A 12,295-nucleotide genomic window follows, 5' to 3' on the forward strand; every position below is an offset into this window, starting at 1 on the left:
AGTCAGAAAAACTAAGAGGCAGCCCACGGAATGGGAGAATATATTTGCAAATGACACTACAGATAAAGGACTGGTATCCAAGATCTACAAAGAACTTCTCAAACTCAATACACGAGAAACAAATAAACAAATCAAAAAATGGGCAGAAGATATGAACAGACACTTTTCCAATGAAGACATACAAATGGCTAACAGACACATGAAAAAATGTTCAAAATCATTAGCCATCAGGGAAATTCAAATCAAAACCACACTGAGATACCACCTTACGCCAGTTAGAATGGCAAAAATGGACAAGGCAAGAAACAACAATTGTTGGAGAGGATGTGGAGAAAGGGGATCCCTCTTACACTGTTGGTGGGAATGCAAGTTGGTACAGCCACTCTGGAAAACAGTGTGGAGGTCCTTAAAAAGTTAAAAATTGAGCTACCCTATGATCCAGCCATTGCACTACTGGGTATTTACCCCAAAGATACAGACGTAGTGAAGAGAAGGGCCATATGCGCCCCAATGTTCATAGCAGCATTGTCCACAATAGCTAAAGTGTGGAAGGAGCCGAGATGCCCTTCAACAGATGAATGGATAAAGAAGATGTGGTCCATATATACAATGGAATATTACTCAGCCATCAGAAAGAACGATTACCCAACATTTGCTGCAACATGGACGGGGCTGGAGGAGATAATGCTAAGTGAAATAAGTCAAGCAGAGAAAGACAACTATCATATGGTTTCACTCATTTATGGAACACAAGAAATAGGAAAATTGGTAGGAGAAGGAAGGGAAGAATGAAGGAGGGGTAAACAGAAGGGGGAATGAACCATGAGAGACTGTGGACTCTGGGAAACAAACTGAGGGCTTCAGAGGGGAGGGGGCTGGGGGATTGGGATAGGCTGGTGATGAGTATTAAGGAGGGCACATATTGCATGGTGCCCTGGGTGTTATATGCCAATAATGAATCATGGAACATTGCATCAAAAACTGGGGATGTACTGTATGGTGACTAATATAACAAAATAAAAATTATAAAAAAAATAAAATGGCTTTTATGTCAAAACTCTGAAATCATTTTTACCTTACTTAATAAAATAAGAAAGTACCTCGTTAGTAGAGAATGGTTGATCCTCAGAGATGATCTGGTATCAACCCATTCCTTTTTATATGAGATGGAGACCTAGGATAGAGTAAGCAACTAGCTCACCACCACCTAGTTAATAACTGATAGAGACACAATCTGAATTCAGTTCTGCCACTTGATCCGAATTTCTTACTAACATGCACACTTAAAACCTATTTTCAAGTCCCTCCTTTTCTTACCATAGAAACATAAGTTTCCATTGTTTTAAGAACATCAAACACTTGAAAATTAACCACTAGTTAAGCTCCTCTTACAAAATTCATGTCAAAAAAGGTCTCCTTACTGTAGAATATTCGGATAGGACATAAAATAGGAGAAATTTTCACACAATTAGACATAGACTTGGAAGTAGCCTGGATAGCACTCTTTCCTGCTGATTCGTAGCCTGCAATTCTAATGGAACAGTGCAAATGTAGTACATCTGTTTTGCTTGCCTTTTAAATTTTAAATGCAGCTTTCTCCCCAAACTGCTGAGATTGTCAAGGTGTATGACCCTTTGTCTGCTTGACAGTCAAATGAATTTAAAACATTTGCACACATAAAAAGTATGCATTACTTTAACTTCCAAATCATTTGAGTGGATTTGGGTTGCTTTAATTCATTAATTTTAATATTTGATGCAATGCACTGTAAGAAATCTTAAACCTTCCCAGGTTATTTTTCTCTTTTTCCAATTGTATATGCTTTTCTTGTGAATAAATCCACCATGGAAGTATTTCAAGAATTTTAAAAAATCCAAGTAATATAGTACCATGTGTCTATCATCTAAATATAAAAATATTAATATCTAGCCATATTTGTCTCAGATTTTAAAATACTATGGTAAAATATATATACCATAAAATGTGCCATTTTAACCAATTTTAAGTGTACAGTTCAGTGGCATGAATTACATTCCCAATGTAATTAATGTTGTGCAACCATCATTACCCTCTATTTCTAAAACTTTTTTATGCCAAATACAAACTCTCTAGCCATTAAGTAATAACTCTCCATTCCCCTGCCTTCAAGCCTCTGGTATCATCTAATCTACTTACTATCCCTACGACCTATTCTACGTACCTCACGTAAGGGGAATCATACAATATTTGATCTTTTGTCCTGGCTTCTTTCATTAGCAGAATGTATTCAAGCTTCATCCAGGTTGTTTCATGCATCAGAATTTAATTCCTTTTTAAAAAAGGGGCAAAGGACTTGAACAGACATTTCTCTAAAGAAGAGCTACACATGAACCACAAGCACATGAAAAGATGTTCAACATTATGAGTCGTTAGGGAAATGCAAATCAAAGCCACAATGCAAATTAAAACCCCTTTATACCAAGTAGGATGACAATCCTAGGATGTTGGTAAGGATATAGGGAAATCGGAAACCTTGTACATTGCTGGTGAGAAGGTAAAATAGTGTGGCTAAGTGATGTCCTGATAGCAGGTAAAACATATTTCTAAGTGTGTCTGCGAGGATGTTTCCAGAAAAGATTAGCATTTGAATTAGTAAACTGAGTAAAGAAGAGTATCCTCACTGATCTGGACAGGCACCATCCAATACCTTGAGATCCTGAATAGGACAAAAAGATGAAGGAAATGCAAATTTGCTCTCTGCTTGAGCTGGAACCTCCATCTTCTCCTGCCCTCAGGCATCGGTTCTCCTGGTTCTCAAGCTTTTGGACTCATACTGGGACTTACACTATTGCATACCCTGGTTCTCAGGCCTTTAGCTCTGGACTGGAACTATACCACCAGCTTTGCTGCACCTCCAGCTTGTAGACTGCAGATAGTGGGAATTAGCCTCCATAATCATGTAAGCTAAGTGCATATAATAAATTTCTATTTCTCTGGAGAACCCTAAGAAATCACCTTCAATAATGTTTCCATTTTCTCCACAAAATCTTCCACAACTTTGTTAAATTTTTTTACTAGATGCTTATAGTTGGTTGTTATTAGCAATAAGATCCTTCTGTTTATTATAATAATTTCAAGTTGGCTATTGCTACTTTGTTATACAGAAAGGTTATAAATAACTTCATAACAGTTGTTTACCCCAAAACATTATTACTTTCTCAGTTATATTAGCTGGTAGAGGTCATTGAAATTTCTGTGTAGATATTTGAAATTTCATGTGTAAATAAAGAATTTTATTTCTTTTTATTCCTTCTTTTGTCTTACATTTTAAAAACCTTTTCTTCTCTTATTGCAATGGTTGACCCTTCTATCACAGTACTGAATAGATTTTTTTTTTTTGTAGATTCCTTTTATTAGGCTAAGAGAATCTATTTGTAGTATACGAACAGCTTTTTTAAAAATCATGAATGGGCATTATGCTTGATCAGATACATCACATATATATATATAGAGAGAGAGAGAAAGAGCGCTCATAACATGTTTTTTTGCTCTTAATCTTTTAATTTGATTGTGTGGAAAATTAAAATAATACCTTTTGTTTTATATAGTCAATTAATCTAAGACAAAGGAGGCAAGAATATATGATAGGGAAAATACAGTCTCCTCGACAAAAGGTGTTGGGAAAACTGGGCGGCTACATGCAAAAGAATGAAACTGGACCAGTTTATTACACCATACATAAAAATAAACTCAAAATGGATTAAAGACCTAAACGTAAGACAGGAAACCATTAAACTTCTAAAAGACAATATAGGCAGTAATTTCTTTGACATCAGCCTTAGAAATATTTTTCTAGATATGTCTCCTCAGGCTACGGAAACAAAAGCAAAAATAAACTATTGGAACTATACCAAAATAAAAAGTTTCTGCACAGCAAAGGAAACCAACAACAAAACAAAAAGGCAACCTACTAAATGGAAGAAGATATTTGCAAATGATATATCTGATAAGGAGATAATATCCAAAATAAAGAAAGAATTTATACAACTCTGGGGTACCTGGGTGGCTCAGTCTGTTAAGCTGCCAACTCTTGATTTTGGCTCGGGTCATGATCTCAGGCTTGTGAGATCAAGGCCCATGATGGACTTCATGTTGGGTGTGGAGCCTGCTTAATTATGGTTCTCTCTCTTGCCCTCTCCCTCTGTCCTCTTCCCCCAGCTTATATGCTCTCTTAAAAAAAAAAAAAAGAATTGGTACAACACCAACCCCCCCCCACAAATATTCTGATTAAAAAACATACAGAGGAGGACCATCTGAAGACATATAGCTGGACAACAGACACATGAAAAGATGCTCAACATCACTCATCATCAGGGAAATGCAAATCAAAACCACAATGAGATATCACCTCACACCTGTCAGAATGGCTAAAATTAAGAAGACAAGAAATAACAAGTGTTGGTAAGGATATGGAGAAAAAGGAACCCTTGTGCATTGTTGGTGGGAATGCAAATTGGCATAGCCACTATGGAAAACAGTATTGAGGTTCCTCAAAAAATTAAAAATAGAAATACCATAACATCCAGTACTTCCACTACTGGGTATTTACACAAAGAAAACAAAAACACGAATTTGAAAAAATACATGCATCTCTATGTTTATTGCAGCATTATTTACAATAGCCAAGATATGGAAGCAACCCAAGTGCCATCCACAGATGAATGGATAAAAAAATGTGATATATGTATATATAATGGAATATTACTCAGTCAAAAAAGAACACAATCTTGCCATATGCAACAACATGCATAGCCTAGAGGATATACTGCTAAGTGAAATAAGTCAGAGAAAGACAAACACCATATGATTTCACTCATATGTGAAATTTAAGAAACAAAACAATGAACAAAAAAAGAAGCGACAAACCAAAAAAGACTCTTAATGGGCACCTGGGTGGCTCAGTTAAGCATCTGTTCTCAGCTCAGGTCATGATCCCAGGGTCCTGAGATTGAGCCCCGTGTCAGGCTCCCTGCTCAGTGGGGAGTCTGCTTTTCCCTCTGCCCCTCCCCCCACTTGTGTTCTCTCTTGCGTGGTCTCTCTCAAAATAAAATATTTTAAAAAAAAGACTCTTAAATACAGAGAGCAAACTTGTGGTTACCAGAGGGAGGTGCGTAGGAGGATGGGTGAAATAAAGAGAATTAAGAGTACACTTAACATGATGAGCACTGAATAATGTACGGAATTGCTGAATCATTATATAATATACCTGAAACTAATAATAACATTGTATGCTAATTATACTTCAATTAAAAAAAATAGATTGGTGGCTGAACCATACCAAAGGTCTTGGTCAGATTCACATGGCAAACTTCCTCACAATAATCTCAGGGCATTATTGAAAGATGTTGTAGTCTCTTTTGTCAGATGAAACAGCTCTTAAAGGCATTCTGCTTTATGCAGGAATTGTAGTTTCTCCTCCTCCTGTAGATTCTGGGTCATATGTCTTGTCCCCATTTGTGTTAGAAACTGATCTTTCTACTAAAGCATACATGGAACATTGAAACTTTATGGGCCATTGCAATATCAGCTTATTCAATGTCAAACTTAAAAGTTCTCTTAATCTCTAGTACCTAGAGACTTTTAAAAAAATTTTATAGAATAACATTTTTATTTTGATATATTTAAAAATCTGACATGTTGCTGGACACTTACTCGATATTTAGTTAGATAGAAAATGTCCTTAAAAAGACTACTTAGATGTAGGGAGAAGTAGGAATTTTGTCTAATATTTCTGTTTGTCATGGGTATTGAACTGGTGGGATGCAAAGTGCACATGCTTTGTTTAGTGAGTATGGTATTTCTCTTTAAAAATGTATTAGAAAACCCTCAATTGGAAAATCTTTTCTCAGGTGTCTACAGGCCCCTCAACTCCCTCCTGTATTACATACTGCCATTTCAAGCACTTACTTGATCCACTTCACCACCAAAAACATTTCAGTTCATGGAATTTTCAAATTTAACCCATCTTTGTAATATTCTTTTCTAGAAATTACTAAGTGTCTATCATACATTGATAAGTGCATATCAGATCTTTTAAAAGCATTGTCTCTTAATTCTAATCAAATCCATGTAAGATAGATATTGCTATCCCATGTGATAAGGAAGCTAACTTTCAAAAAGATCCAACTACCTGCCCACCAAAACCAGATCTGTCTTCAAAGCACGTGTTCTAAAAATTGACCTTGCAATGTGAAATTTTTCTTGTTATATTTCATTTTATGCTTAAACCACCCAAGAGCTGTTATAAGTCCCTTAAGTGGAGTTGGAAACCATTATTCCTTCATTATGTCTTTCACCAAATTTCATGAAGTACTTTCATGATTACAATTTGTTAAGTGCAGAAGCTACGCTTGTGGTGGTCTTTGATATCTTCTCCTATAAAGTAAGGGAATGGATGGAATGCAAATCATATTCCTGGATGTCCACGATGTAGAGTCAACAGTCAAGCTTTTACAGGAGGAGTCAGTTTAATTCATAGCCCAGTCCCCCCAGATCACTATTGGGTTAATTTGTGTTTGAAGTCTGCCAGAATGACTCTGGCATTAGGTGCTAAGGTATGAAGGCATTGGGGAGTGGTCCTCAGAGGGGAACTTTGCCATTTCATTGCTCAGAGCAAGATTCTTTCTGCAAGGTCAAATAGAAAGGCTGGAGGTAAAGAATACAGAGCAGCAATATGGATGAAAATGATCTTTCAGTTAAGATTTCATCTTTTCAGAAACTTCAAATAAAATAACTTTTCATGATTTTTAGAAAGACATGACACCTAAGATGTATTTTTAATTAAGGAGCAGAACTATACAAAGAAAAGAATGCCAATGTTAATTTAAGCTGTAGAGAGAAGGAGAAAACTTTGAAAAACAATGAAAAAATGAAAGAGATGCCACTTTTTAAAATGAACACTAAGGAAAATAAACTTAATCAAGAATATGGCACAAAGGGGCGCCTGGGTGGCACAGCGGTTAAGCGTCTGCCTTCGGCTCAGGGCGTGATCCCGGCGTTGTGGGATCGAGCCCCACATCAGGCTCCTCCGCTGGGAGCCTGCTTCTTCCTCTCCCACTCCCCCTGCTTGTGTTCCCTCTCTCACTGGCTGTCTCTATCTCTGTCAAATAAATAAATAAAATCTTAAAAAAAAAAAGAATATGGCACAAAGATTTGGTGGCAGAGTAAATAGATTCATAATGACTCAAGTATAAATCTAAATGTTGCCCTCTTGTGTTAGCCGTGACTTTGAGCTAGCTCAGAAACCTCAACTAACTCAATCGTTCTGTGGTTTAGTAACACCAGCACCAAATTCAAAGGATCCTGGTAAAGATTATATTGGATAATATGTACATGGCACTTTTGTTTACTCCATTGTAAGCAACTGATAAATGCTTTTAAAATTTCCTTTTCGTTTCCTTAGTGAAAAAAAATCCGTACAAATAGGACAGCATAATATAGTTGAGAGAACACCTGATTTGAATTTAGAACTAGTAAATGACCTTGGGAAAGTCAGTTCACCTCTTTGGCTTTTCGATTACTTATCTGTAAAAATGAGTATTGGTTCATTTGGTCTTTGCTCAAGGTTACACAGCTAGCAAGTATTAGATCCATACATAGGTCTGACACACAATCTGGGCTCTTTTTTGCTCTAAACTTGCTGTTTTGTGGGATTCTTTGGAACTGTCACAAAAAAGAAAGCATACTCTTTAAATGCAAGCCCTATCCTCAACTCCTTCCTACCCACCACCAACAAAAAAGAGAATAAAATACTATAGGACAGACTACAGCAGAGCTTAACAGTGTTTTTCTAAAACCCTTGGTATTTATTATCAGTGAATAAGGTTAATGAAGATCCATGAGTATTTTCCTATGAGCATCTGCCCATACATACATACATATATACATACATGGTTTCTCTTCTCCAAAGAATAGGTTACAGGTGCAAAACTTTGAAGGTGTACATTTATAAGATAACAAGCAAAACTTGGGGTTTGACAACCCAACTGCCATGTGACCATAAGCAAGTCACTTTGCCAGTTGGTCTCCTCTAGTTATCTATCTTAGGGGTATAAAAAACTGCAACCATCATTTATTATTTCTCACAATGCTGGGGATTTACTGTGCTCAGCTAGATGGGTCTCACCTGTGATCTCTCACACACTTGCCATCAGATGACAAGTAGGATTGGATTTGCCTTGCGGGCTCCTTCGCTCACATGTCTAGCAATTAGTACAGGATGCTGGCTGGGACCAAAGAGGAGTCTGTTAGCTGGAACACCCACAGGTGGTTTCTCCATGTGGCCTAGAATTCCTCACAGGCTGGCAGCTGGGTTCCAAAGAGAGAGGTGAGAAAGAGTGAAGGAGAGAGAGAATATGAAGTGAGCACCACATGGAAGTTGTATCATCTTTTAGGATAGTCTCAGAAGTCACATAGTATCACTTCTGCCATACCTGATTAGATACAACAGTCACAAAATCCCACCCAGTTTCAAGGAGAAGGGACATAGTTTCTGCCTTTTGATGGACTAACAAGATTCTCTGGAGCACATTGAACCTAACAGTAAATACGACTTTTACTACCCCTCAGAGAATCATACATACATATCAGCATAAGAGGATACATTTTAAAAGTATCCAACTGACTCTACCTGACTCTTGTTATATAATAAACAAAGACATCTTGCACACCTATATACCTGGTGTCTTCGAAATGCCAACTAAGTAATGGCGGGTTTTCAATCCCTCTTGGCACATTAATCTAAAAGGCTATGCTTCATTTTCCTTCACTGAAGATACTGCTCAAAAGCAGTGTTTATGCAGACCACTTAGACAAAACAAAAGAGAACATGTTCATTTGTAACTGTCAAATTAATTGCAAATTATTTTTCATTCAACTGAGAACAAAAGAATCTCATAATGACAGTGAAAATTTTCTACACAGGAAAGTCATGGTGGAAAAAAAGGCAAGAGTGGATTAGTTGAACCAGGTGCCAAGTTCTGACAAATTTACTGAGGAAATGGACAGGATGGTTGGCTTAATATTTTTTTTCTTAAGGGAGAAAACATTAAAAAGAAATCATCCACAAACAAATCAGTAAGTCTGTTTAAAAAAATCTCAGAAATGACTACTGATGCTTTAAGAAGAACCAATCTTTTTTTCTATCAATCTGTCTTCCTTTTGTATATGGCAAGAACAAGGTTCTTCAATAAGTAAGAAGCAATACATAAAATATTCATCCGGACTCGAGTTCATGTTTTTATGTTACACCGCATAAGATGATCAATATGTTGACTCAGTCAGGTGGCCTATACTGATGTTTTCAGCATATATAAACTCATTAGCCATACCAACTGATATTCCAGTAGAACCAATCCTAGGATCATAGTGATTATTTTCACCAATGATTTAGATGTTGGAAATTTTAGAGTCAGGATATATTAGGGTATACTTCAGCAAAATAAACACCCAAATCTTGGTGACTTAAGATATATTTATTTTAAATGCAAAAGATGTGTCCATTATAAACTAGCTGGGCTCTGTGTACATTTTAGCTGCTCAGACATTTAGGCAAAAGGAGCATCTATCATCTTAAAACTTGCTGTTGTTGTGTCATATGGAAAAGCAGCTTTGGAGGGTCTTGCACTTCCAAGGAAGGGTCAGACACATTGGCCAGTTCCAGTCAGTCCCAAAGGAAGCCAGAAAATGGTTCTGTGTACCCAGAATGGGCAAGAAGCAGAAATATTTGGTGAACAGCATTAATGACAAGGACAGAATTTAATGATTAAGATTTTAAAAGCTAGGTCAGAGAGCCAGGGAAAGGGCAGCTAAGAAGTACAAAGGAGTTCCCAGGTAAATTCATCAGATGGGAGCTTCTTCCCCATCCAAAACTTTTTGTAGTATAGGTAGGTTAGATACATTTGGAGTGCCAGAAGTGGAACAAGATAAGCACTTAAGGGATAGTTAGCCAGGTTGTGAATCACTCTTCTGCAGGCCCATACATCTCCCCACATTTGTAAAACAAATACCAGAATGATGCTAGGGTCAAGAAAATATAACCCATTATAGTTTTATTGTGGAAATAATTTTTTAATGTTTCATATTTTCATATTAAATTAGTTTGGCTATTTTTCCATCTTATTTGCACTTGTGATTTCTATTCCCTCCATATGGAACCATTCTACTCTGTTTATTTTTTTTAGGATTTTGAGAGAGAGAGAGAGAAAGAGTGCACGTGCACAGAGAGAGAGTGAGAGGGAGAAGCAGACTCCCTACTGAGCAGAGAGCCTGATGCAGGGCTCCATCCCAGGACCCTGAGATCATGACTTGAGCCAAAGGCAGATGCTTAACTGACTGAGCCATCCAGGAACCCCCATTCTAATCTGTTTAATACACATACTTCCTGCTTGTATGATTTTATAAAATGTGTACATACATTTTGAATTTATGAAGATGGTATTTCACTATACTTCATTTTGTTCCTTCTTTACTCAGTGCTATGTTTCCTGAACCATGCATATATTACATTTATATCTAGTTGAATACTTGTAATTACTGCACAGTACTACAAGTGTGTAGGTACCACATTTACCTATCCACTTTTCCAGCAATAAGCATTAAGATTGCCTCCAAGTGGCCATCCCGCAAATAACACTGCAATGTACATCTGTGCACATGTTCCCTTACAGACCAATGTAAGAATCTGTTTGGATACACACACACACACACACACACACACACGTGAGATCGCTGGTGTAAAGGGGTATGTATGCCTAATGTGACAAACTGCAATTTTTTTTTTTTTAGAATGGCTATCCTTTAGCATACCAATCTCCTCTTCCATCCCACACTCTGGATAGAGTGTGTCACCATCATGTACCCATATGTATATAAAAGTATCCAGAATATTAAAAGTAATATTTTAAAAGCAGTATAACCTTGTTGTGGGGACTGGAGTCATACAGCCTCCATTCAAATTTCCATTCTGCCAATTATTGCTTGTATGCCATTAGGACATCACTTACTTTGTCTTTTTTTTAAGTTTCCTCATCTGTAAAATGTGACTATATCCAGCAGATAGGACGGCTGAGTGGGTTTAAAGGAGTGCTTAGCAGAGTGGTCCATAGTCAGCATTCACTATTAACTATTATTGTTACTGTTATTATTCCTACTTATTAATAAAGCTCTGATTATGACACTGATTATGTTACTATATTCCTGCTGCAACTCCAAAAAGTTTATGGCAAGATACTCCTGCCTTGGCTAGCTATATACAAATTGGACGATGCAGAGAACACATACACCTTTACATATTCTGGACTTCTGGGTTTGCCAGCAGCACAAAAGAATTTATAGGTTTGCATACTATTAAACTAGGGAAATAATATGTATCCTATTATAGGCCTGGCTGGAATTTGTTTCCCCAACCACCTAAATGCCCTGTCATCCATGGACTTTCCTGATCTTTCACTACAAATGCTCCAGACTGGGAAAACTAAAATAAAGAAATGCCTTCTTGGGATCAAATGACACATCACTCTGAAACTATAAGACTCCGTTAAGGACATTCCACCATTGGGCTAGGGCTATACTTCCTTCAGGAACAACACATTAATTAGAATCTTAGTTCTTATTCCAGTGCCAGGAACAACAAAGATGGCCAATAAATGCCAGGCGATTGAAGACTGTTGAGTGAAACATTGAGTTCACCTCTAAGAGCCACAGTGTTAAAAATAGACGGGGTCACTGAGGAGAATTAAGATTCAAGTTCACATCTGGATCCCATTTCTATTCTCTTGTATTTAAAGAGTTTGCTCTGAAGACCATGGAGCACTGTGGCTAGGGCACTTACTCTAGAGCAGTGTTCCCCACTGGAGGTGACTTTGCTTACCAGCAAACATTTGAAACTGTCCGGAGACATTTGTAGTTGTCACAACTAGGAGAGGCTACTGGCATGTGGTGCCTGGAAGCCAGGGAGGCTGCTCAACATCCTAGGACACACAGAACAAGCTCCACAGCAATGAGTTTCCTGGCTTAAAATATCAATATTGCCTAAGTTGAGGAAGTCTGTTTTAGAGCCTGAGAGGCCTGGGTTCAAATCACAACCACTGCTAATGAGCTGTGTGACCTTTGATGAGTTACTCAACTTTCTTCATCTATACAATTTGGTTCATCATTGTAATGTTATGTCTGGGATATTGATGGTGGTCAGTGAATGCTAACTTCTGTTGCTTATTATTATTGTTATTAATTATAGTAATTCAAGCATACAAATAAT

This window comes from Ursus maritimus, assembly GCF_017311325.1.
Source record: "Ursus maritimus isolate PB19 chromosome X unlocalized genomic scaffold, ASM1731132v1 scaffold_X1, whole genome shotgun sequence".
NCBI classification, from domain to species: domain Eukaryota; kingdom Metazoa; phylum Chordata; class Mammalia; order Carnivora; family Ursidae; genus Ursus; species Ursus maritimus.